Raw genomic sequence first — 26,848 nt, 5'->3', positions numbered from 1 at the left:
TTGTAGTTTTTCCCAATGCTTTATTATGAAAATTTTCACATATGCAGAAAATGGAAAGAAGTTTACAGTGAATTCACTAGCTAGATTCTACAAGTAATCTTTCGCTATACTTGCTTTATTACATACCCTTTGTTCTATCCATTCATCAATTCATCATATTTTTTGAATAAGACATGAGTTGCAGACACCAGTGTGTTCCACTTCTAAACACTCAACACATATTAATGAGTTCAATACCTTTTTTTTCTTTTGGGATGAAACTTCCATGCAATGAAATTCACAAATCTTAAATATACCATTCCATGAGCTTTATTAAATGTATCTACCTGGAGCCCTATCCAAATAGAGAGCATTGCCATCACACTAAAATTAATTAATATATATGTCTGAATGAATGTATATGTACTGCCAGACATGATACTTTTCTTAATTTAATAATAAGATTCCCCTAGGACTTCACATGGTAACTGTGGGGGCTGACATGTTTATCTTCTCTGTGCTCTCTTACTTAATGAAAATGATATGCTACTCAGTCTGATTACCATGGTACATACCCTGCACTTAGCTCATGATTTCTTAAATTTTCTAATGCTTCATCACAATTAGTAGAAGAATGCAAGGATATATGGATTGGAAGTTAACCAGCTTCCCTCAAGACCACCCATAAAAGTAAATAGACTCATGCTGATTGATCCACAATTTCCTCCATGCTTATTGATCTTAAGGAAGGATCACTAGATGCAAGAAGGCAATTAAATGCTATTTTCTACGGCAGCTTTAGTTCATTGATAATGGCTGATGGTTGCTGGGAGTGCTGTGTCAAGAAGGATCCTGGGGCGATGTCTGTACTGAGTGGGAAAGTATGGCAATTGCTTGGTGATGTCTGCCACAGGTAGAAGCTAGAGCTGAAAAGTAAGAAGAGGCATGTCATCTCTTTTAAATACTGCGTTTGAGTGAGCTTCTGAACTATTCCATGTAGTCATCTAAAAACACTTCTAGATTGAATTAGGCAGCTGAAAAGGGGCAGAAGGCTGCTGAGTACCACTCTAAAATGCTTCTCTCTAGTTCATATTTGTATATATATGATTTAAAGATTTTGTTTTTATTTATTTATTTGAGATAGAGAGCATGAGCAGGGGGGAGAGGAAGATCAAACCGTGGGGCTTGATCCCAGGACCCTGAGATCATGACCTGAGCCGAAGGCAGACACTTCATGACTGAGCCATCCAGATACCCCTCATATTTGCATCTTATTAGAATAATTAGTGTTCCTTTGCAACAGTCCTACTCATAAAAGGGGTGTCTAGATGGGGTTTAAGACTTCAAGTTGGGGGGAAGAGAATAAGAAACAAGGGAGAAAGAGGGAGAGAGGAAGAGATGGAGACTGATGTATTCCATCATTCAAAGAATGAAAATGTGTCACTATTTGCCTTAAGGCTGATACACTCCAGGAATTACTCTTCGGATGCAACGTATAAAAGTCTAAGTAGTTAAATATTTGAGTCACCGTTGCTGTGAGATAATAACACTCGGTTCAACGTTACTGCTTTTCTCTATGAAGCACAGAGATACTGGGTCAGTCAAGATTATTCTTAGCATGTGGGGGCAGGATGGTGGGGTGAAGAATCAAGCTCCACTTTCATCTTTTCTACTAGCCGGCTTTATTTATAACACTTCAGCAGATGTCAAGACGATTTGTTTTGTTCCTCGTAGCCTCTGTGTGATCTGTCTCTTCACTGCAGTGTTCCCCAAGTGTGAGTTGCTTGGCTCAGGATCATTTTCAAAGACTCAATTTTCAAAGCAAATACACACACAAGTCAGTAGTATTTTTGAAAACAAAGGTTATCACATTTTTCCAAGGGGGATATACGAGAGAAAGGAGGATGCTGAGAATAGAGTGTGAGTTTATTTCACATGGCAGGTCTCATAAAGATTGCATCCATAAATGTGCTGCCAGATTGAACAGGAGCAACAGGGAAGAAATGGTGGGGGAGGCCGCAGATGAGAGCAAAGCTAAAGGAACAGCTTTAGCGAAGTGTGAAGTTTAAGGACACATGCCTGTAGGGTATGTTTTCTTGCCACGTCTTACATTAACTCCTGACCAGAAATACGCAGGGGGAGACGCACACCCACCCCACCTCCTTGACGGGAGAAAATTGTCATTTCATCAGGATTACTGAGGAATGTTGCTGCTCATAAGGCTACAGAAAATATTTCTGGGAGTGCATTTTCAGAACCTGGGAACAGAGACAGTCTGTCTGAGCCCTGCTCAACTTTTCTTTCTTATCACTTTTTAAAAGCATGTTATCTTGAAGAGCCAAATTAACATTTCATGATATGGCTTCTCGGCAGCTGATACTTGGGCATCACAGGGCTAGACAGGAATGACTAAGCAGTTTTATAAAATGACTGTCACCAGAGCTGCTGGCTTGACAGTTTGGGTGTCAATCGTATATTGAGGCTGTTTGTTCCTGTCTAGATTTATGTAGCTCTCTATGAAGAGAACTGCTTGTTCCAGGAAAGGTGTGAATAGTGTAATAAACAAAAGGAGACACAAAGTATATTCTTATGAGAAGGCAATTAATTAGTCACATGATGTGATAAAAATACAGTCCCTTCTTTATTTTGAACATTATTTTCTCAGTACATTTGAGTGTATTATTATTGACATCCTGGACGGCAATTTTAATAGTATGGGGATACTAATAGCACAGCTGGGTGGTCAGTCCATCGATTAAAACTCAAAACTTGGGACACCTGGGTGGCTCAGAGGTTGAACATCTGCCTTCAGCCGAGGGCCTGATCTTGGGGACCTGGGATTGAGTCCCACGTTGGGTTCCCTGCATGGAGCCTGCTTCTCCCTCTGCCCGTGTCTCTGCCTATCTCTCTCTGTGTCTCTCATAAATAAGATCTTAAAAAAAAAAAAAAAAAACTCAAAACTAAAAGAAATACCATACTAATTCCCAGAAGATGAGTCTTGATATTTATATTTTGACTCTTGATGCTTTTTCTCTGCTGTTCATGATACTGAAGACTTTCAAATGCCATTATTATATATAATGCACTTTAATGTTTTAAAATGGGTGAGGTTTTCAGAAGCATACAGTTCTGTAAAGTGAAGTATATTCATGCATTCCTCTAGATAGCTATATGATAGTTTTACTGTGTGGTTGTAGCATTTAGAGAATCAATAAAACTAACTGTGGATGGTGAAAGACCACTTCTAGTGGAATCATTTCACTATATATAGAATTACATCTGGAGAATGATAGAATGACTATTTTTTCATGGAATGACCATTTTTCATGGTATGAGTTGCTTTGTCAGTTTTTTTATTATTATTTTGTTTGATAAAGACACTTTGAGCAGTTTTCCTCATACGTTCTGGAATATTATATATATATTTCATATATGATTGAAATATATGTTTCTTATATCAATTTTTAAACATTACATATTATTCCAAATTCAAATGTCATTATCCTGCATTGTTTCTGATATCACAGAGTATTTTTTTTTTATTTTAACAACTTAGATAGGTACAACCATGGACCAAAATTCAAACAGTTAAAATTTTTTTTTTTAATTAATTAATTAATTTATTTTTTTTTCAAACAGTTAAAATTTAAAGTTCATTTTAGACATACGTACACACACACATACACACACATGTGCGCTGTAAGGAGGCTGGTCTTGTGTACTTTAAAGAATAACACTTCTTTATTTTCTTACTGTCTGTGTTTCTTGGTAAACCCAAGCAGGGTTCTCTTAGGTTTATTTTACATGTTTTATTTTCTTAGATTTCATTTTTCCTTTTAGTGTGTGTGTGTGTGTAAATTTTTCTATCTTTCAGTCATCACAACAGATTCTGGTGAACATTTTTTTTATTGGAGGTTTTAAAACTTCTGATATGAGTTTTTGTTTTTGTTTTTTTGGTTTTTTTTTTTTTTTTTTTCATTTATACATTCAATAAGATACTCAGGTCACTGCTTAACCTCTATTCCAAGTCCATTCCCATCCATTCAAGCAAAGACTAGTTTTTCAGGTTTTATTTTATTTTTTTTTATTCTTTAAAAGAAAAAAAAAAGCATTAGTTGCAACAATTCTTTAGCCACTACCTGACACAGGTAGGTAAGTTCTGGCTGTCACCCCCCTTTAGCTGTGGAGATGGATGTGTTCGTGATTAGATAGGTCAAGATATGTTAAGGTAGATATGTTAAGAAAGAAATTATTTGCAAAAACAATAGGCATAAACCACAGGACTTGAACTTGAACAAGCAGGCATAATGGCCAAGAAATATTTATGCTTGTTTAAGGAGCTTTCTTTAGAAGCTTGTGTGCATTATTCCAGGACATATCTAGGTCTTGACACCATCTTCACTTTAATAGGAATTCCAGTGACCTTTCCTGGAAGCCTTCAATGGGCACTCTCTGTCATAGTTACTCCACCTCACCCCCACCTCTGCATCACTACCACTACCACCATCACCCACTTCTGCAGCTGAGTGAATCAGGAAGACTTTTAATGTGGGTTTCCCTCCAATGTACTTTACCAACATTCCTTCCAAAGGGGCTTAGAGGAAGGGCCCAACTTGGAATCTGGCATTGCCGTCCCTGTCCAGAGCTTCATTTGAAAGTGGAGGTAAACACTATGCCAGGGCAAAAGTATATTTGACCTCAGACAGGCATAACAGAAAATTAAATGCAAACTGGCACTTAGTACATATTCAGCAAGTTTCCCGTCCCAAGCCTTCCTCTGCCTACTTAGGCAGACAGAAGAGATTTTTTTTTCTTTCCTTGAGCTCTCACTTGCTCAGTCTTGACTCTATCTCTATTACTATAAAGAGCACATTTTAATCTGTTTGTGTGCCTCCCAATGGAAAGATCATCTCCTGGAGTCCGTCTATATCAAGAACTATTTCATTCTATCTTTGTGAGTTCAATGAGTCTGTGAAGAAGCTGGTCTATCTGTTGTTACATAGGGTATCATGGAGATGGTTCTAATTATTTTAAGTAAAAATGAATTTACAAGGAAGGATAGAAAATTAAAAGGAGAACCAATGATTGTTACATTTGTACACATGCATTCCTTTTATTTTGCACAGTCTTTTTGGTACACAAACTCCAAAATAGTAGGATATAACTTTAAACAATTTATAATGTTTATTGTTTATTTTTTTTCCTTCAGTTTCTGTGTGTAGTAATACTTTAGGGTTTGGGGGAAGCAAATTCATTATTTTATCAAAGGACAAGAGGCCTCCTATCCTGAGTAGGGCCATCATTTTTCTTTCTCTGACATACAGTGGCAGGCACTAGTTAGGTGTCTACACAAAATATACAAATATATATATCATTGGTTTTGTTTCGCATTCGCAGTAGTGCCAGGAAAGAATGAGGTCATGCATTTTGAAAGTGCAGCCTATTTTGTGAAATTTCTTTAAGCATGGCTTCTTTCTGAATCAGATTTTTTTTTTTCGTTTCCTTTTGAGGTCTCACTTATACCTTTATGCATAATCTTGTAAATTGTGTCAATTGAGAACCTAGTGTCAGATAGTAGAAGTGATTTTAAAAGCCACCAAACATAAAGGGATTTTTCTAAGTCCCCGGAACAGCTAGCTTTCTGTTTAATCTGGTCCCTTCACAATCTATCTTGTGACCCTGATATTTAAAGGCATATGATCATCTGCAAATAATCAAAAGGATAGAATCTTCAAAGAGTTCAGTCATAGGCAACATGTATTATGTTATTTAGTTAGTTTTGACAAAGTCATCTGGGCATTTGAACATTGTTATCTACAGGATTTCTTTTTCCTCCAACATAAAGACATTTAGTTCAGAGCTATAGAGCAAAGAATGTCTGTTGCATTTTTGACATGAGGTGTCTCGATGTAATCCCCATTTTACTTTTATACAGGTGCTGAGCTGATTATTTTTGTTAAATAAATGATAAATAACAACTGATAATTAGACATAAAGGCTTTGGAGGTATGCTGTGTTGGCACACATGGAAAATGTTTTTTCTTGTTAAATATAAAATGTTATACGTAAAAAGCATCAATTTGAGGAAAAATAAATTGAGGACATAAAACTTTACATTCCCAGTCTGGAGGCTGCTGGGAAAATACCAATATTTTTACATTTGTGATTTGTTAGAAATAAGTTGTGAGAGATAATCAAAGGATATGCTGCCCATGTAATTGTGGTGACAATTAACATTGAAAGGATTATTAGCCCCATGAACTGCAGTCAAGTATGTAGAATATAGAACAATAAATACCCGGATTAGACTATCTCCAGATTAACAGGTGTTTTAACTTTTTGACAGAAAAGACAACAATCACATTATTATTTAAAGGTGCCTGAGGAAATTTCATGGAGTAGATAGAATGTCAGTTTTATGGGACAAATAGGTTTTGTTTTCCTCAGCTCCACCCTTACTCGATAGTGTTTTTCTCAGAGCAAGGGTCATCTTCCATTTGATGAGATGGATTCTTCAGCCTTGTTTTCTTTTCTTCTCCCACCTCCTATTGTATGTGGGCAATACCACATTCTCAATTAATGAATAGTCTTCCAAAGAGTTCACGTGCATTAGTTTCATTTCTCCATTTTCTTGATAAAAGGATCATTTGCTTCTTCAGTGGTTCTCTACAATTCTTATTGCAAGGTGAAGGGCATAATGCATTCCTGTTGATAAGATCTCTATTGTCAGTTTGGAAGAGGATAATAAGGGGATACTTTCCTATCCACAAATTGTAATGCTTTTAAAAGATGCATACATTCCCATCTACCTCTTTCTGAAAGAGTATAGTTTCCCACATTTTAAGTTTAACCTTTAGTTTGATGTCTTAAAGATGTTCCATTTTGATTAATGGAGATGGCCAAGTCAGGAACAGAAAGTCACAGGATGTTTCTCGATGGAGAGTTAGAACTATAAGTTATAGTTATATTTGCTGATAAAAAGGAAGTCAGAGAATGGAGAATTTGTGAAGGGGAGGGATCGTGATTCAGACATTGCATGGGACAGCCTCACAGCTCTGTTATCTATGAACTCTGTACTAACATTCATAGAGCTAATCTTTTGTTTTAATTATACTGGTTTTCTGCCTCCCTTTACAGTTTGTGAATTTGGTCAAAGTTATGTGTTTTATTTTAAGGATGGATTGCTTTAGGAATTTAACCTTATTAGAATGCCCGTTGGATATTCTTCTTGCCTTCAAATAAAACAGAATGCATAATTTTAAGAGGATCTACATCTTGTCCCTGTCATTGCTTCTGTGTTCTCTGGGCCAATAGAGAAAGATTTAGATGAAAATGACTTAGGGTTATTTTTTCCTTAAAATGTTTTTAAAATACACAAATTAACTTATGAGAAAATGTGGCCTTAAGGTTAATTTTTTGACCCATACATTCCGAATACTTAAAATTGGGCTATTAAGAAAACAAAGCAGTAGATATTCTCAGGGGGTTAATTTTACTCATATAACAAGAGTTGATGGTTTGTAAGTTTTACATTTAATTAAAGGAATTTTACCCTAATAATTATGGAATATATATTTTGTCCCAAACTGGCAAGGTGAAGCCCTCAATAGAATTTGTTTATATGTACTGATTAACTTGAATTCTTACCTTGTGAGAAACAGTAGGCAAATGATTTTATTTTCTGGGTTATTAGACCAAGAAAGATAAAATAACTTTTATTACGGAGTAGCCACATTTTACATCATGATGAGAATCTCTTGAAAGGGAAATGTACTATAAAAATGACTGCTTCCTTGATAATCTAGCCACTGGACCCAACCTGGGAAGGGGGGCACATTGCTTAAAATACTGATATTCCAGTGCATTATGGGATTGTGAATTTTATCCTTTATATCTTGTACAACACATAGAATACTATAAATAGTATTTATTAGACATTGATAAAGATGATTGAGAGAGGGCAGCCCGGGTGGCTCAGCGGTTTGGCGCCACCTTCAGCCCAGGGTGTGATCTTGGAGACCCGGGAATGAGTCCCACGTTGGGCTCCCTGCATGGAGCCTGCTTCTCCCTCTGCCTATATCTCTGTGTGTGTCTCTCATGAATAAATAAATAAAATCTTAAAAAAAAAAAAAAAGATGATTGAGAGAAAGTAAAATGACAAATGTTTTGTTTCAATTTTCTTTTTATATCTGATTCTATTTCTTTCACCTCCTAGGAATCTTTTTTCTTTTTTTAAGATTATTTATTTATTTATTCATAGAGACGGGGGAGAAGGGGCAGAGACACCAGCAGAGGTGCTGGTGCTAAACCGCTGAGCCACCAGGGCTGCCCCACCTCCTAGGAATCTTTTTGTTTTGTTTTATATTGTGATTTTTGAAATTGGTTATATACTGTCATGGCTCAGTTTCGAGAATATTCAAGTGCTAAATAATCTGTATTCACATCACCAAAATAGTTTTGAAAGTAATTTCCATTAGTTAGTGCTCTACTGATGAGAGCTTTGAGAAGCCCAAAGCCCTCTTTTCAGTTCTATACTTTCCATACCAGTATTTCTGTGCTATACCAAACACTCAATACTTATTTTCTATTTTTATTTTTCTAAGCAGTTTGACCTTTGTTCCCTACATATCCTTTTCTGTCTTTTTGCTAGTTTGTATAGCTGGACTAATTTTAACCTGTGAACATTGACTAGAAAAGAGTGTTCTAGATATTTTTTGTTACTATAGCTCATTAAAATAAAAATATTTTTCATGTCCCAACTCAAAAAATAGGAATTTCTTTTTATTTAATAATTAGCATCTATTTTAAAAGGTTTTTAATATTCTCCACTGGCAACATTTGGCAAGTTTATATATGTACAGGTTTATCTACCAGAAAAGATAATCTACCAGAGGGAGTTCTATTATCTTGTGGTTTGAAAGGCAAGCTTCACCATACAGAATTGCAGGCAAGAAGAGATATTACAGAAATATGCCAATCATATTTTCATATCACAGTCTTGTATTGACACTTCCATCAAAACATAGGAGAATAAAGCATTAATCTTGAGGTATAAGTTCCAGTAAGTATTTTGCAGAGCAAAAGTTTTCTCTTGTATTTACCAGAGTATTTTATGCTACAAAAGCACCAAGAAGAAAATGGACCAAATAGTCAGGGCTCTGCACTTCCTCCCAAAATACCTGCTGTTGACCTGAGGTATAACTTTCTTACCTGATAACATTGACCCAAAATATGGCTCAGAAATGACTTCTCTGTCTGCTCTCCTATTAAGAAATAATAGCACATGCTCTTGTTACTTTTCTTCTCATGACTTGTTTGTAGGTTTCTGGTAATACCAATCAAGCAATTCTTTATAATAGTCAATCATTCGTTTAGTGGATTCTTCATTTCCACTTATCTAAAGAAGAAAAGTCAAGAAGTCCCATAAAAATACCCCAGAGGAAAAAACAAAACCAAACAAGATGGCTTAATTCTTGACACTGTTGATTTATTGAGTCTCTTTTCATCTGTCATGTAAACAGTATAAGCACCAGGTTAAATTTTTATTTTTGCTCTGGTTTCTCTGCAGAGACTCATACTTCTGCCCTAGAGTTAAATCTAATGGAAAAAACACTTGTTGAAAGTACATGGCATGTTTTTATCTATAGAAACTGTCTTTCTCTACAATGAAAACAATGCGGATTTTCTCCTAGCAGTTCTGTGGATAGTCATCAAATGCTGGTAATGATCAAATTTCAAAAACAAAAAACAACAAAGAAACAAAAATCAATAAAACATTGTATGTAGGTGTGGCCCTGCATCATATTCTTTAAAATGCCATATGTCCCATTTTAGCTTTATCTTGCATGTCTAACCATTCAGCCCCACTTGCTAAGACTTTAAAAGCCATCATTTCTAGTTTTCTAGTACCACTTGCCAACATTCATTGTCTGGGGCCTTGTTTGTAGTGAGGTGTAACAGTAAGTATTCAAAACTTTAATGAGCTGAATGTGAATATGCTTGAGTGTCCTGGCCTTGTTGACATAAAAAATGGAACAGTAGAATAGGAGAAATGCACCAGAATCATCTCGATATTCTTTTAATCTCCACGCCAAGAGAACTTATTTGGTAGCCTAATCAATAACTATTTATATTCCTCTCCTATCATTTCTTAGATATTTTTCAGTGTGATCCACAGCCTTTTCTCAGGCCTCACGTCAATGGTGAAACAGAAGGAGAGAAGATGGTGTATGATAGCATCATTTCTCTGATCCTCTACACAGATCACCTAATAATATTATTGCAAAGCACATGCAAATGCAAGTAAGCTATATAGCTTCTGCATCACAGTAACTAATATCTAGTAACTCTAAAGGATTTGAATGTTAGGATGGGTCTTTTACCAAAAAAGACAACACAGTATGACAACACAGTATAAGAGTAATTATCCTCTTTTTAATGATGAATGATCAGAGTTCAGGTATAGTACTTAACATTTGCTTTAGATCACTTCATTCAATACAGTTTAAGTCCACTGACTAGACATCATGATTCACATGTATGTTTCCATGTGCAGATACTATAACTTATTCTGCTTAATGACTAAAAAAAACTTCTGCAAAACCATCTTGAGACTAAAGTGATCTTCTGCTGAGATGCTTTTCTCTATGACAAATCAACAATCTGATATCTGATAAAGATACAAGGCCCTTCTTTTCTTTCTCTCCTTCCCCAAATTTAGTATTAATTAAAGACATTTGCTCACGAGAAAACAGTCATTAAGAATGCATGTTTGGGGCAGCCTGGCTGCCTCAGTGGTTTAACACCGCCTTCAGCCCAGGGTGTGATCCTGGAGACCCGGGATCGAGTCCCACGTCGGGCTCCCAGCATGGAGCCTGTTTCTCCCTCTGCCTGTGTCTCTGCCTCTCTCTCTCTGATGAATAAATAAATAAAATCTTAAAAAAATAAAAAAGAATGCATGTTTGTGATGTTTGATGCTATATAAAGGCAAATTCAAACTAATATATAGATCTGAGATTCATGATTATAATTTTCTCTGGATATTTAGAAAGATATTTTAAGGTGTTGTGATGCCTGAGGGAATGATGGCATTTACTAACTGCATGTACCTGTGAACACCTTGGTGAGGATGCCTGTTTGTGTGCAGCTCTCTAAAAAGGAATATGAATGTTAGCTGTTTGACTTGAGATGTTGAGATTATTAGAGGTGGACTTCACAGCAGAATCTAATCACATTTTGTTTCAAAAGCATTTCCTAGAGTATTTGGGTCAAAAAATAACTTTTAGTCAATTCATTAACATACCCAAAATGGTTAAGTCCTTAAGGGGTCCTTCATCTATGATCAGGTTGCATATAAATATCGTGATAGCATATGTACAGTTTTGAGGAGACAAGGAAAAGGAATAGTGGAAAGGGAAATCTCTGTTAGCCACTGTTAATCCATGAAAAAAAAAAAAACTGCTTTAAAAACATATTATAGGGGATCCCTGGGTGCCTCAGCGGTTTAGTGCCTGCCTTCGGCCCACGGCATGATGCTGGAGTCCCGGGATCGAGTCCCACATCAGGTTCCCTGCTTGGAGCCTGCCTGTCTGGACAGCCTCTGCCTCTCTCTCTCTCTCTCTCTCTCTCTCTCTCTCTCTCTCTCTGTGTCATGAATAAATAAGAAAAATCTTAAAATATATATATAAAAAATAAAAATAAAAATAAATAAATAAATAAATAAATAAATAAATACATTTTATAGGCTGACTTAATCTTATTAAAAAGTTATTACTGTAGAATTAGCTGGAGGTACTCTGTTTTGGGTTAATTAAATTAGCAAAGGCTAAAAATTAGTCTGGAAATCTGTATATAAATTCAAGTGGTACCCTTTCTATTTTCTTGCTTGTTTTTTTTAAATTCTAATTAATACAGGTGGTTTCTGAATTTCTAGATCATACAAGATTTGCTAAAGGTTAGAGTCCTGTTGTATTTCAAACTCACTCTCTATGGAAGTCCCCCGTCCTAGATGCTGTGGCTACATAGGAGGAAGCATGCATGAAAGCAAAGAGACAACAGAAACAACTATTCCTGCCTACCCCACCCCCTTGAAGTTAAAAATCTAGCAAAGTGAAAAAGATGCATACAAAGCAATGAAAAGATAATGAGGCAGATAACTTTATATTCATGGAACAATTGTTAGGCACAGAGTACATGGAAACTTTCTTGATGTGATTATTTGTAACCCAAGCATGTCTGCTGTTTATCACTGCTATTTCAGGCCTTTGGGAACTTCTCAGTGCCCACTGTGATCCACACTGCCTGGTCACGCATCCTTTCATTCTGAGAGACACTTTGGCAGTGGTTTATGTTTGAAACAATACCTGGACTTGAAGGATGCCAAAGATTCCAGCTTCCTTTTTAAGTTTTACTATGACTACTACCGAAGTAGGATTTGTTCATATTAGGATCTTATGACTTGTACAGGAGGGATGAATTTTGCACTCTAACCATGAAGAAGTTTAGTATCGGAAAGAGTAAATAATACAGACTGGTAGAAGACGAAATAGCATGGCTTCAGGTCTTAGCTAAATGACCTTTGCCTTATTTAAAAAAAAAAAAAAAAAGTCATACTGACTTTATTGGATTCCCATCTGGTTAAATGGAATAATGTGGGCAATTGACTGGACATACTGTAGGCATTCCATAAAAGTTCTCTTCTGACCTCTTAGAAAGCATTGTTGACTATGCTTATCCTAATGTTTATTAAGGAGGGGATATTTCACTCCTTATTTGTTTGTTTGTTTATTCACTTATTATATTTTATTTATTCATGAGAGACACAGAGAGAGGCAGAGACATCGGCAGAGGGAGAAGCAGGCTCCAAGCGTGGAGCTGGATGTGGGACTCGATCCCGGGACAACGGGATCACGCCCTGAGCCAAAGACAGATGCTCAACCGCTGAGCCACCCAGGCATCTCTCACTCCATATTTAGAGTTTATGTGTCATTATTATTTTGACTCAAGATGTTAGCTTCTTTGTCCAAGAGCTTTTATTCTGCTGGATTCCCTTTCTTGCCTTCTCCTTTCTCCCCCACTGTAAAATTTTAAATGGATTCTCAGGCAGTGTTCAGGTAACAATTTCATGTGAAAAATTAATAATGATGAAGTATCAGAGTCTTTCCAGGAAGTCATGAAACCACTAACTTTTACTGACAGATAATGAATTTTCTTTTTATTGTTAGGAAATTGTACATAAGCAGCCCTGGAGAACAAACTCTGCTTTGTATAGATTGCCAACTGTTGCTTAATTTAGTTTCACAAACAATCCCAAACAAAATTTTACCCCAAAATATAAGCCAGTTCTTGCAGCAAAAGTTTTACTAATTTTCAACTTGATTTTTATTTCTTTCCCATCCCTCTGTTGAATGGGCTGGTCAGACGGAACAAGATGGTGATGGGACAAATAGGAATACCTAGGGCTCACTGGCTGCTGTGTGTCCCCTAAACCAAGACCAGTCCCTAGGATTTCAATATTCTTTCCTCCTACTTGCTTTAGATAAAGATCCCCTAGGCACTGACATTTAAAAAATCCTCTCTTTTCTCTGTTAAACAACTCCCTTAGGGTCTTGATGTGCAGCAATGATGTATGAAGACACTTGGTTATGGAAGCTAGCAGACATCCAACTCAAGTGGTCCTGGCTCCTCAGCCTAGCTCTGTTCCTTACTAAGCTGTGTGGCTTCATGTGGGTTAGGTTCCCAGCTTTGTTATCTTAAAAATGAGGACTATAATAGTACATGTCTCACAGGCAAAATAAATGCATCTAGTAAATAGAGTAGAACATAGTGAATGATACCTGCCATTATCATGGCAAGCTAATTAATTGGGATCATTTAAACTACTCAAAAATTAAGTTTGATTGTTAAAAAGGTCCTTAATAATCAATACACACTATAAGAACTGGGAAGGAGAGATCTTTTGTTATATCAGCCACACTGTATCATGTGTGACTGCTGGCCTCTCCTTCCCGAACAGAGGCCACAAGAAGACGGAAAGGTAGATAATCATAAAATCACATCATTTACAATACTTGAGGGTTGACGATATTTATGGCATTAACTTGGGCTTCCCAAGAAGCAGATATTGAGATAAAGATTCAAGAACAAGTAATTTATTTGAGGCATTAAGGAAACAGTACCTTATTAAACCAACTACCACTGTAGGTGACTGGAGCTCAGACCCAGCAGGGCACCTCTATGAACCAAAGCAAGACACCCACCTTGGAGTTATCCCATCCAAGGAGCAAAGGAACAGGGGCATTTATACATTAACCCCTGACAGTCACTAGTTAATGATCCCTCATTGTGATTTGTTAGTTTTCCAGTACATCTAGGTTGCTAGAGGAAGCTTGGGTAGCTCTGGCCAGCCAAGGAAGTCCTGACATAAAGAAATGCAGTGCCTATGTGCTCTGTGGTGGGAAGGACAGGGAGTATGTATCAACGGGCTCCAACAGCACATGTTTCAATTACTTGGACAGTAATATTGGTATGAATCTGGGGACATTTTATTGAGCATCTTCTTACACATATAATCTTGAGGATGTAATGGGTTTATATTGAAATTCGGTATAGAAACATACATAGTTTTGGTAAAGAAAAGCTATAACCTGCCCATGGAATTGTGTCTTCTTCCCCGTCAGCCCTTGCACACTTGCTTCTTAATGAGCCCACTGCATAGTCATCTTTATCTGTTTTACCCCACATGCTTGTTGAATTTTGGGGGGAACATGACCAGAACTTCACCCTGGCTCCCTTTCTTTGCATTCTTTTATCTACCCATCAGAACTACTTTGCATATCAATGTTATCCATGAACTGCCAGGGCAGAGTTTATTCTAACCTATTATTCTGCTTCACAAAGAATGGAACTTATTATACAAAAACTTAGATAACTACTCTGTTACCTGATCTGCTTAGTAGTGCATTCACTTGCAGATTCTACCGGCTTTTGTCCTTTTGTTATATTGCTGATAATTGTTATTCTTCTGACATGTTCCATGTATACCTCAGTCTTAATAACTAAGGGGGGAAAGCAACACAGAAATCTTCATACCTGATGCTTCATTTTATGTGGGCTCCCCGAAGGGACAGGCTTGTGGCTGTGCCTACATTCCTAGGAAATTAATGTTCCTTCTTCAGACTCCTGTTTTTCTATTTATAGCCACAGGGCTTCAGTTTTATAAGTGTCCAGAAAGTTCTGAGTAATGCATAGAATTCTACATACACAGCAAATGCAACCTTGGCAAAATGTAATCCCTGGTGAGAGAGGAAAATAGAGAATCAACAATCCGTTGCTCTTATTGGAATAATAAAACTGGAACAGTTTGTGTCTGAAAGTGCTGTAAACCAGATTTTTTTTTCATGTAAATTCGATAGCCAGGTTATAATGGACATTGTCATGAATTTGGTAAGTGGAAAGTTATAATATTTGGAGAAAACTTGACTTCTCCTCAATACTCTCTTTTTCATTGTTTACTTATCCAAATGTGCTTATTTTTATGGTTGGTTAGTTAAGATGTGGGCATCAATGAAACACTGTTGCATGCAAGCATGAAGAGAATTTGTTTATGTCTAACAACACACAAAGGAAAAAATCTATTACTATCTCTCAAGTCTTCCCATTCACTTTTTTCAAAATATTTAAATTTTTAGAACTTCATGTGGGCTATGCTATATCTTTATTAAGGAGGGGCCATTTTATGCAAAAACATAGAACCTACTCTTCATTATTGTTTTGACACTTTGAATGTAATTATACATTTTTGTTGCAAGAAAAATTAACAGAATTAACATCACCATATTAAAGAATATTATAAAAAGTCTGTCTTCAAACGCTGCTATATTTAGCTTAAGGGTGATGGTGTTGGACTTTCAAGATGGAACATATAATGGGATGGAGCCTAATATAATGTAATGAAATGCCCTTAACATACCTATAAATGAACAAACTAATAGAACAACTCCATTGTTCACAATAATGAATATCATTCTTTGAATTTCCATTGGTTCCTGGGTCTGTAGTCTGTTAGCTCTCTAAGACTAAGTTTTCAAAGCTGTTTAAACCTCTTTCTCTCTCTCTCTCTTTCCATATATTACCATAGTATGAATGGTTCACATTTCTCTTCCTTGTATTATCTTATAAGGCTTCAGAATCACATCATTCCTCATGAAGCAACAAAGACAAAAATACCTCACTATCAACAAATTTGATTTAAAACTGGCAATTATATAAGGTAACACTTAAGAAGTAAACCCTAGAGAGTGATCTAGGTGATTATTTAAGGACTAAGGTTTGTGACAGCGTGGACATTTGCTCTAAACAAGATATTCAAGATTCCAATCCTAATGAGGCCTTTACATCTTCATTCAGAAGCAGTTTGCGAAGGCAAGTGTATCATAGAAGAACCTGAGATTTGGTTTTGTTTTCCTATCTTAGACTAGTAGATCAAGTAACATGGAATTTCATTTTTAAAACTTTCTCTTTTTTTATTTATATTTGTCTTACATACATGAAAAGTAAGTTTTGATTTTAATTTACACATTTTGGTATACTGATACTAATCTTTTAAAAATATGTCTATTAGCCATTTCAAATCTGTGAGATATAGATCCATGTGCTTTGTTCATTTTTCTATTGGTTTTTAAGTGTCTTCCATTTTTATAATAAAAATATTAGACATTGCAAAGATAGAGAGTGTAGCGTAATGGAGATCTTTGCTCTTATCAGCCAACTAGTATTTACTTATGGCCAATCTTGTTTCATTTATTTATTTTTTCTTGTTTCATTTATAATCCCACTCACTCTTTTCCTCCCAGATCATTCTGAAGCAAATTATAAATATAACATCTGTAATTATTTCTGCATGCATCTTTAAAATATAAAAGCCCTTAAAAAACAGACCCAATGCCAACATTAAAGCTTAAATTAATAGTCTGTTAATATCATTAAATGTTCAATGTTCAGATTTTCTCTTAAAAGTTTCAAATAGTTTTTTTGGATAAGGATCCAAATAGTGTCTACACATGTGAATAGATGAGATATCTCTTAAATCTTGTTCCAATTCTAGGTCTCTTCTTCATCCTTTCCCTTCACCACCCTGCCTTGGAATTTTTGGTTTGGGTTTGTTGTTGTTTTTACATATATAAGAAACCAAGCTACTTGTCCTGTAGAGTTTGCTACAGTATGAATTTTGGTATAGCATCCCCATAGTTTCATTTTATCTGCTCCTAAGACCCTATGACTCTTATGAATTGATAAGTAGAGTTTGAGGTTTGGAAAGATTATAAATAGTGGCATGCACTTCCATCAGGAGGGATGTAATGTCTGGTTGTCTCATTTTTGTGTGTGTGTGATGCAAATAGCCTTTGACGATTATTGTCAAGATCCATTAATCCATTAGGAATGGCAAAATAGTGATATCCTAATTCTGTTAATCCTTTCTCGTTTATTAGATGGAATAATTGTATAAAAAGATATTGCCACTTTTGAAGTATTCAGTGACTCTGTAATATAGTTTGTAGGAAAGGCAGGATACATGCTTAATTGTCTCCTTTGTAGTCAAATATTGTAATTTCCTTCCCTAATATTTTGGAAAGGTGACCAGTAAAGTTCTTTTTGTTATGTTTTGTTTTATCTTGTTTGGAAGATCATTATGAATTCGTGGAAATAAATATATTTGCTGTGGGTTTTTAATTTTTTTTTTAATTTGACAGAGAGAGAGCACAAGTGTGGGGAGTGGTAGACAGAGGGAGAAGGAGAAGCAGGCTCCCCGCAGAGCAGGGATCCCGATGGAGGATTCAATCCTAAAACCCCAGAATCATGACCTGAGCCAAAGACAGGTGCTTAACTGACTGAGCCACCCAGTCACCCTATTTGTTTTAACCCATTGAAGTTATATGTTTTATTGACAATGAAATTGTCTCCCTTGAGTAGGTCATTGGAAACCTCTTCATATTGGTTTCTGAGTTATTATTATCTTAGTCTGCTCAGGCTACAGTAACAAAATACCATAGATTGGATGACTTAACAAATTTATTTCTCACGGTTCTGAAGGCTGGAAGTCTGAGATTTGGATGCTAGCAGGTTGGTTTCTGGTGACAGCCCTCTTCCTGGCTTGCAGATCATCTTTCTTCCTACATTCTCACATGGAAAAGAGAAAAAAAATTAAAAAATACAAGCTCTCGGGATCCCTGGGTGGTGCAGCGGTTTGGCGCCTGCCTGTGGCCCAGGGCGCGATCCTGGAGACCCGGGATCGAATCCCACGTCGGGCTCCCGGAGCATGGAGCCTGCTTCTCCCTCTGCCTATGTCTCTGACTCTCTCTCTCTCTCTCTCTGTGACTATCATAAATAAATAAAAATTAAAAAAAAAAAATACAAGCTCTCTGGTATCTCTTTTTACAAGGACACTAATCTCATCATGAAGGCCCCACCCTCATGACCTCAGCTGAAACAACTCTCTCCCAATTGTTCCATCTCTAAATATCATCACACTAGTGGGTGGGGCTCCAACTAACAAATTTTGAGAGAACACAATTTTGGTCATAGCAGTCTTTGTGATACAATCCTGTCATTCTTGGTTTCTTTGCTTTGAAGTCAGGTAAGATATGCCAAACTGATTTTATAGTTTTCCTGTTTCAGCACTAGAGTCAGCTAATTTTTCAAAGAGCTCTGTTTTACTGTTTTTGTTTTTTTAATTTGTTTTGCTTTGCTTTGCTTTGTTTTGTTTTAGGTGGGAAATTATAATTAAAATCCAAAATCTGAGTACAGCCTGTGCTCATTGCTTTTGCTTTGGTCATTGTTTATAGGCATTTTTAATGGACAGAGCAGGATTTTTTTTCCAAGATAAAATACATTTTGATTTCATAAATACTTTTCCAATTCAAATTCAGAACCATTAGTTTCCTTTTTAACCTTTGAGCCTGTGTCTGTATCCCTTTTCTTTATAACAAAAATCTTGGTTTTTAAGGAGACTATCAGCTTCTTATTCATTTTTAAAATGAATCTTAGAATAACAATAAGGTCTTACCACCTACAATATGACACTGAAAGTTTAAAACAATTTTGTAGTTCTTTTTTATTTTGTGTAAGGTATATCCCAACTAAGATTTACAGTCAAGTCACTGTCTTTTAAAATCACTTTATGGGGCACCTGGGTGGTTCAGTTGGCTAGGCATCTGCCTTTGGTTCAGGTCATGATCCCAAGTCCTGGGATAGAGCCCCACTTGGGGCTCTCTGCTCAGCAGGGAGTCTGCTTCTTCTTTTTCCTCTGCCTCTCCCCCTGCTTGTGTTCTCTCTCTGTCAAATAAATAAATAAACTCTTTAAAAAAGATATAAAAAGATTAATAAAATCACTTTTTTTAAAAATTTTTATTTATTTATGATAGTCACAGAGAGAGAGAGAGAGGCAGAGACACAGGCAGAGGGAGAAGCAGGCTCCATGCACCGGGAGCCCGATGTGGGAGTCGATCCTGGGTCTCCAGAATCAAGGCCTGGGCCAAAGGCAGGCGCCAAACCGCTGTGCCACCCAGGGATCCCTAAAATCACTTTATATAGTTATTTTCCTTGTGCTTATGACAATAACTGTATCCTCTGTGGGCTTGTTTGTTTTACTTTACTTTCAATTTTTTGTGACTGCTTATTTAATTTTTATTATAATTATGTAAAATATTAGCATATTTTTAAAGTAAAACTTAAAAAACATAGTATATTCAAATAAGTCTTATTTGTATTCCTTTCTTCTCTACCTCAATCCTTCCTTCCACACGTAAATATTTTTTAATTAGGGCTTATCCTTTACTTTTTTACTATAAGCAAAAACGTGTGTGTATTTACACTCTGTCCCCATTTTTTAAAAAAGATAAATGATAGCATATATTCATAGTTTTCTCCATGTAGCTTTCTTCACACAACAATGTATCCTGATGTTCCCTTTATAAAAGCAAATGTAAACATTCCCCATTCATTTTTGTCAGATGCATACATGAAGAATTTTTCTGTAACTTTTGATTTAATGCACAAGCAGTTCCTAATGCCTCAAATTTAGAATGTGCAAATATGAAAATGAAAATAACCTATAAATAACCGAGAGGTAGTCACTATTAACTTTGTCCTTCCAGCTTTTGTTCTGTTTTCACATAACCACAAAAAAAGCAGAGATTAAGATGTGTATAGACTCCTGCAGCCTTTTTTTCAGCTGGCATTGTGGTTTAAATATATAAAGGTATATATCAGTATGTATAGTGTATATAGGTATATATCAAAAAAGTTCTCAATAAATATCTTAATGCCTGCATAATATCATCGTATTATAATGAACAACTTATCTATAAGGTATAGACATATTAAATTTTCTGATACATATTACTGTGTTACAACAGGGAAAGGTGTGGGGATTCATAATGTGAAAATGCTGCGTGTATATCTATACTACCTGTGCATAAGATCTCCTTCTGATTATATATGATTCTATAGATCTGGGGTAGGACCTAAGAGTCTACATTCCTAACAAATGCCCAGGTGAACCATTGCTGCTGATCCTTGGATAGTAAAGTACTTCAAATAGCACTTGTAAAAAGGATGATCATGGCCCAGTATTTTATCTTACTTCTGTGAGACTGAACAAGGGGGCTGGACTTAGTTCAGTACTTAGACAAAATGAATAGATACCCTAGTACTTATATTTATTCAGCTTTCTAAGAGACCTCCTAAGATAGAAATTCAGTCTAGGCTATTTTAGCCAAATCCTAAATAAAGTCACACTACCAAACTGTGTGGCCTCTGGAAATCCTTTTTTTTCCCTCTGAGCACTTGATCCAAGGGACAGCTTTTTCTAACTTTTCAGTATCTGCCCTGAGGTCTATTATAGATGTGTTTCAGTTAAACATCAAACTGTAGAGACTCTTTGCTGTGATAAGCTAGAGAGTGATTTCTTAGTGAAGACAGCACAGGAAGGGCTTCTTTCTCATCCTTTCCCATGTGCTGTTGAATCAACACCAAACTGTGTTGTGTCTGAAGTCCTTTCAGTAAGGCAGGTCCTGTGAAAGACCTGATGAGTCTCCAGAATTTCCCTGGAATACATGTACCTACATCCCTTACAGGGCCCATATTCCCTAGTTTATTCATTCTACAGATAGATACTCTGTAGGCTGGCTATAGGAGTATAGCTATGAATAGCAAATTATACCTGTTCTCAAGGATAGTAGAGTTTAGGAGGGTTAGACGGGGAAGATAAGTGGTAATTATAGAACTTTATGTATGGTAAATGCTATAGTAAGTTACAAGGAGGCACAAAGGAGGGAATCATAACTCAATAGTTTAGGAATGTGTTCCATGAAAAGTGAAGACAAAGGTATAATTAGCTAAGGGAAGAAAGGGAAGGGAATTCTGGAATATTCCTGCAGAATATTCCCTCTTTCAAAAGAGAAAGAGGGGAAAAACCAAAAACAAACAAACAAACAAAAACAAGGCAAATTGGGGAACTCTAAGTAACCTGGGGGAGATAGTGAGTCTGTGTATGTGCTGGGAATAGAGACCACTGTGATGTAGAGAAAGGTGAAGTTGTAGAAGTAAGTCAAGGACAGACCTTGAAGAGCCTTATTAACCTACCTAAACCTTTTGAAATTAACTCTTAAGGTGATGAGGAACAGTTAGAAAGTTTTGAGTTCATTTTTATTTATTTTTAAATTTTATTTATTTATTCAGGAGAGACACACACAGAGAGGCAGAGACATAGGTAGAGGGAGATGCAGGCTCCATGCAGGGAGCCTGATATGGAACTCGATCCCAGGACCCTGGGATCATGACCTGAGCTGAGGGCTGACACTCAACCACTAAGCCACCCAGGCATGCTGAAAGTTTTCAGTTCAAAGTTAAAAGATTTAGGTAGGAAATGTCACCCCCTTAAAAACAAACAAACAAACAATAAACAATGAATACTCTACTCACTGCAACTCAGAGAATGGAATTATTGTGCAGCACACCTGAAGGCTAAAAAGACTGATGAAGAGCCCTCTGGAGATTAATAATAACTAATGTGTATGAGTATGTCAGTGCTAGATTTCACTCTCAAAACAACCCCTTTAGGCGTACATGTTTATTATAATCATCCTCATTTACATTTCACAACACTAAGTCAAAAGCAGGGTTGAACTACAGTTCTGCAGGATAAAACTAGGCAGTTATTGGAATACAACCTGAACTCAGGTCCACCTGAGTTCTTTTAGGGTCCATCTACATTACTGGGCCGTACTGCCTTCCCCATGGAAGGCCACAATGTATCTGTATTTCCATACTGGGAAAACTGATTCAGTAAAAAAAAAAAAAAAAAAGTTCTATATATACCAATCCTTTCTTGAAACATACACTAGCCTTTTATTTCATTTTATTTCATTGAATTTCATTTTTTATTTTATACATTGAAACAGAGGCAAAAATTAAGTGAGCAGTTAAAGGTTACACAGACCTTTCAGAATAAGACTAGGCATCTAGAATCTTGACTCTGAATCTTCCAAATAAAACCTAATAATGTGAATTTGTACCTATTTCATAGTGATGGACTTACTAGAAATAGAGGGATGAAGAACACTTTGCTATAACATGGCACTACCAGAGCATAACATTAAGTGAACTGCTTTTATGAGTATTCTGGGCACTGCAGAAATATTAGCACACATCCTACTTATAACACTTTCTAGGTTATATTTAGATAACCCTCTTAAAACAGCATCCATTAAGAAGTATCTGGCATCTGATCTCTTCAAAATTTTTGCTGTATGTAGTGCTTTTTCACTTTTTACACCTTTGCATCAAGTTCCCCCCATCAAATTAAAATAGTATACATATATTTATAAAATGGCAATAATAATGCCTATTTTACAAGATTACTTTGAGAAAACACATGTAAAGTAGCTGGCACCTAGTAGAGATTCAACAGTTTTATTTTTTTATTTTTTTATTTTTTTTTAAGATTTTATTTATTTATTAATAGAAATGCAGAGAGAGAGAGAGAGGCAGAGACACAGGCAGAGGGAGAAGCAGGCTCCATGCAGAGAGCCTGACATGGGACTGGATCCAGGGTCTCCAGGATCACGCCCTGGGCTGCAGGCAGCGCTAAACCGCTGGGCCACCGGGGCTGCCCGATTCAACAATTTTAGTTGGTAATTCTTTTTTCTTCCTTGGCATCACAGTTGCAGTATCATTAATTAAAAATTCTGAGTTGCTATGTTGTTTGCAAGCTTTGTGAATGAAATGACTAGTAAGAAATGTTAGATTTCAGTGGAGACTTTAGATTTTTAAAAAAATATTGTATTTCTTTATTGTTTTTTTTTAAGAGTTTATTTATTTATTCATGAGAGACACCGAGAGAGTAAGAGAGAGAGAGAGAGAGAGAGAGGGGGGCACAGACACAGGCAGAGGGAGAAGCAGGCTCCCTGCAGGGAGCCTAATGTGGGAATCAATCCCAGGACCCCAGGATCACAACCTGAGCCAAAGGCAGATGCTCAAAGACTGAGCCACGCAGGCACCCTGAGACTTTAGATTTTTGACAAGCAAAAAAAAAAAAAAAAAAAAAAAAAAAAAACCAACAAAAACCTAACATTTCAGCATACTATATCTCTACCCAAGAGTTAGCAGTGTTCACCCATAAAGATCAATTTTTGTTTTCATAAAAGAGGGCAACATGACGTTCATTAGCTTTGGCCGTTGCTTGGCAATGTAAGATCTTAATTCTAAATGTATAGTGTTAGCAAGACTCTTGTCACATGACCACTGGCTTAATTAAAAGGTGATTCTATAGTTTTCCAATGGGACATACTTCTTAGTGTCAATTCCCTTGTGTTTGTTACAAGACAATAGGTTTCAGCTAGAAAGGATATTTGACTCACCAAATAGCTTCTTCAGTCATGTCCAGAGTGAATGGCAATCCCATTACACTAAAGGGTAAGAAGTTGAAAGATTTCCTAGCAGCTGGATTCATGAGTATGTCATTAAATCTAGTATTTTGCATGAAATTTAAAAAGTAATTTTTAATGCAGAAAACAAGTATACCAGGTAAGCCCCCCCCCCACACACACACTTTTCCTTTGGATCAGGATATGGTCCTTAAAAGTGGCACATTATGCAAATGAAATTCACTTTTGCCTCCCCTTTTGCTCTTATAACCTGAAGCAATCACATCTTGTAGGAGCTCTTTCTTTTTTCTGAGCCCAGTGTCAGAGAAGTCCCTCCAGAGAGTAAGAGAGTGTTTAAGTAGAGCACTTAAGCACAAAGAGTGAAACTGGGTGAAGTTGGACATGATCATGACTTAAAAATGGGATTTATTTAATATAAAAATTTACCAAAATTTATTTTTTCTTGTTGTGAATGACTGTAGTTCATTTGTTCTACTCTTTGCATTTTCTTCTGTTATTACCCACCTTGACTGGAACCTATGCAAACCTTAATTCGCAGAGAAATATTATCAGCATAATCACATCACAAGGTTGTGGGGAGGACGAACTGAGACTCAGGAAGTGGTGGTGCTATTCGGATTTGAGAATTGGGATGATACTAACTCACAGTTTATGTTACTCTTCACGGAAGGAATTATGTTAATTTCGGGTTTGTTTATGGCCTGAAAACTTGAGAGTAAGGGGTCCTGGCTGAAGTTTTCTTCATTCTCCAACAAAGCAGCAGGTGGACCGGCAAGGACTCTACATTCTCTTCAATGACTGTCATTCACATCAAGCCGGTTCTAGCAATTGTCAGCCATTGAAGCTCCAAGGACATGTTGTCACCTCCTGAAGGCTTCCAGTCTGTTGTGACAGAATAATTGGTCCCCGGTACAGAGGAAGCATATGCCATTGATTGTGAGATTTCTGCCATTTTATGTTGGGAAGAGAAATCATAACCATGTACATATCCACAGTACGCCTACAATTGTCACAAAAATCCCTCTCACAGAAACTTTCTAGTCCCAACATTTATAATCATTTGCTTTCTATAGCCTAACCCCAGTGTCCTATTTATCTGCATTGATACTTACAGTTCCCCCATCTCTAGTAAAGTCTCTGAAAACATTGCAGTATCCATGATCCTGAGTTGCTCTGTTCTAGAAGGAGCACTATGATATTGTCATGATATTAACCAAGAGTGACACACGATGAAGACTCCCAGGTCTGAGCAGGCTCGATGGCCACGCTTCATTGTTTATCTCACAGGCAGCACTGGGGTGAAGGAGGAGCTGTCTACACAGGACATCTCCAGGGATGCCAGAGTGAAGCTTAGACTCAGGATTTGGCAGAGCTCACACAGTATGAAAACATGTACCCCACCACACCACTCTCCCACAAGAAACTCTTCGAGCAGAACAACCAGTGACATCTTGTAACACTTTCAGATCTTCAGGGATGGAGCCATGAACAGAAAGGATGCTCACAAAGTCCATCTCCATCATTTAAATGCTCTGTATCCAACAGAGAGATGCCTTAGCAAAACCACACTGACTCAGGTATTTTTTCCCTGAAAGCTTTGTGGACATTTGCCTTATTGCTTTTCCAAATTACCCTAAGAATAGAAGGTGGTATTAGGAAAACTAAAATCCTGGAGTTTTACCAGGATTTTTTTTTTTTTTACCAGGATTTCATTTTTCATTCATTTTCTTGAATCAGATGGTTTCCTATTTATCTGTTCTTGAAATAATTGAGACCTCAGAGTGGTCACCATAGCATCGCTTTTAGATGGCAAACAAATGGTGGGAGGTATGTTGCATACTTTTAAAACTCAAGTCGGCACAGTATACGAATTGTCTCTACCTTTATATGGTTGAAAAATCCAGGAAACGTGAAGGAACTGCTTGGAATTCCTATCTTTCATGAAAGGTAGCTTTTTGACATCTGGATAATATTGTTCTATATTAATGTTTCTTTCCTCAAATAACCATAAAATATAAAGTTTTATCACAGATATTTTAAACAAATTATGACAATGCCTGTAGAGTTTCTCTTTTAAAGATTATTATTTCAAGAAATGAAGTAAGTTGTGTGAAACAAGCTACAGCTTCCTATGTGCCCAGGTAGATTTTGCTGATTGGGTTAATAAACACATTCATCCTCAGAGCTAAAACATTTAGATACAATATCAGGGATTAATAATGACATTATCCTTATTTTTTTTTTATCAGATAGCCATCTTTTCTGGACCTGTTTATTTTGGAAATACAGTCCAGTGTTAAAATGATTTTTCATAAGTATAGCGATGAGTTAATTATCACTGTCTTCACCATAAAAATAAAAGAAACATCTAACAAGAAAAACTACTAAATCAGTCTTTTTGGGGAAAAAAAGCACTCATTTTTCTCCCTATTTTTCCCATACGAAAAAGTATTCCTTGCTCTTTCTTTGTCTATTCTTCAAACTCACATAACGCCAAACTAGACACAATTCATGTTTACAGAAATCAAAGACACTTTTATTTTTTGGTCCCCTGCCATTTCTGTCTGTGTTGGGACAATTTTCTTACTGTGTTTCTTGCCAAACAAGGGTAGCAATGGAAAGACTGTCAAGTGCCAGTAAGCCCATTTGAGAAAAGACAGGTCAAGGTTTTTCATTTTAGAAAGCCTACAAAATACAGAACAGCTTATAGTTATATGCTGTGATGTTTCCAGTGGACACTTTTATTGTGCTGTGTTTTATTGTTAAGTTCCATTGAACATCAAGTGATTGGCCCAGCCTGTGGGATGGCCCTCTAGTGTGACAGTGTCAAATGTTCCTGGTGGCAGGCTTGACATGGGCTGATTGCTCCTTCCATTCAGAGAGCATCATGCCTTTTGCAATAAAGAGCAGAACAAAGCCCCTCC

The 26,848-nt window shown here is 36.6% G+C and overlaps 1 protein-coding gene and 1 long non-coding RNA gene across 21 annotated transcripts in view; one reads left to right on the top strand and one right to left on the bottom strand.

Moving 5' to 3' along the window:
• RBMS3 (RNA binding motif single stranded interacting protein 3) overlaps positions 1–26,848 on the top strand; it is a 1,328,331-nt gene that overhangs the window by 1,013,201 nt on the left and 288,282 nt on the right. The window lies entirely within an intron of this gene.
• Positions 271–25,144, bottom strand: LOC111091892. Of its 2 annotated transcripts, XR_005376924.1 has the most exons (5): positions 25,037–25,144; positions 18,045–18,149; positions 15,070–15,272; positions 9,190–9,376; positions 271–905 (listed from the first exon to the last, which is right to left on the bottom strand). It is a non-coding gene; the product is annotated as an uncharacterized LOC111091892 (long non-coding RNA). The 2 variants fall into 2 exon arrangements; XR_005376925.1 differs by lacking the exon at positions 25,037–25,144 and having other exon boundaries at positions 18,060–18,247.

Source organism: Canis lupus, chromosome 23 (genome assembly GCF_011100685.1).
Source record: "Canis lupus familiaris isolate Mischka breed German Shepherd chromosome 23, alternate assembly UU_Cfam_GSD_1.0, whole genome shotgun sequence".
Taxonomy (NCBI): Eukaryota; Metazoa; Chordata; class Mammalia; order Carnivora; family Canidae; genus Canis; species Canis lupus.
This window is presented reverse-complemented; position numbering and strand designations above follow the sequence as displayed.